Raw genomic sequence first — 1,233 nt, forward strand, 5'->3', positions numbered from 1 at the left:
AAAAAAAAAAATTAAAAAAAATGTGCATTTTATTCAACCCCCCTCTCCTCCCTCTTTCCCCCAATGGTCCTATTTAGGAACAGGGTCTGTGCCCTTTTGAGGCCTTTGAATGTGGGGCAAATTTCAGGAAATTACGAAGTACACTTTATAAAAACCATCCTTTATTTTCAGTTGCTTACATTTCTGCTGCAGTCGATGGCCCGAAAGGTCGAGCGATGTCCCGAGTCCCATGGCTGCTCTCAGATCCCACGCAGCTCTCCGTAGCAAAGTGGCCGTGCTGATGCTCACTTTGCCTGAGGGAGCTCCACGTGGTGGACTCGGCCCTTCCCCCGGTGCTGCAGAATCTCCAGGGACATCACCTGCAGTGTGAGCTTTAACTCCCGGTTTGTTTCTGCTGTAAGGGTCAGCTCACTCGGATGTGACCTGGGGTGAGACGAGGCTTGACAATCTTTATTTCAGCATGCTACTATAACCAGTTCTGTGAGCTCCAAAAAATGTGAATAAGTTTACAAGGTGATTTTTTTTGTCAATTTTGTAAACAAGTTCAAATGAAGTTTACCATGTGCATTTCTGCTGTGTACTCTCATTTGTGCATGCTCAGTTTCTCTGCTCCTGGATTCTCCCGCTCTGCACAATTTATTCTTCTACTCCTAAAGTCTAAAATGAACACCGCCCTCTCTGCAGTGAATGACACGGAATGGTTTTGGGAATTGCCGTTACCTCAGCTGCCTGTTTTTAGAGGTACATAAATGGCGTAGAAACGTCTTTTGAAGGAGTGGATGGAGGATCGCCCTCCTCCCACGGGCTCTCTGTCCCTGCGCCCCCAGCAGCTCCCTGAGGTGGTTTTAAAGGCCTCGAGGGCTCCTCTTCGCTGCGCTCTGCTCGGGCCCGGTTTGGCTCCGCTCCCCTCAGGCGGTTCTCGCTGCCCGCCGTGGAGATCCGCACTGTTTTAAGGGCCGCTTTTGCGGCTCAGAAATCCCACTCGGTGCGGTGTTTCGTACGCCGCGTTCTCTCCCCGGTTCCTTCATCCTCCCGGGCTGCGCCTGCGGGGCGGGACGGACGGGGCGCAGCGGCTGTCAGAACGGAGCGCCGCGACGCCGAGGCGGAGAGTTCTGGTCTGAGGGCGGCGCGTCCCTCAGCGACCAGAAGCGGACCGAGGAGGCGGAAGCGACGCAAGAGCGGAAGTGACGCACGCATTCCCCCGCCCCCTGCCGGCACCCGTAGCGCTGGGCC

The sequence above is a fragment of the Meleagris gallopavo genome, chromosome 30 (genome assembly GCF_000146605.3).
Source record: "Meleagris gallopavo isolate NT-WF06-2002-E0010 breed Aviagen turkey brand Nicholas breeding stock chromosome 30, Turkey_5.1, whole genome shotgun sequence".
Taxonomy (NCBI): domain Eukaryota; kingdom Metazoa; phylum Chordata; class Aves; order Galliformes; family Phasianidae; genus Meleagris; species Meleagris gallopavo.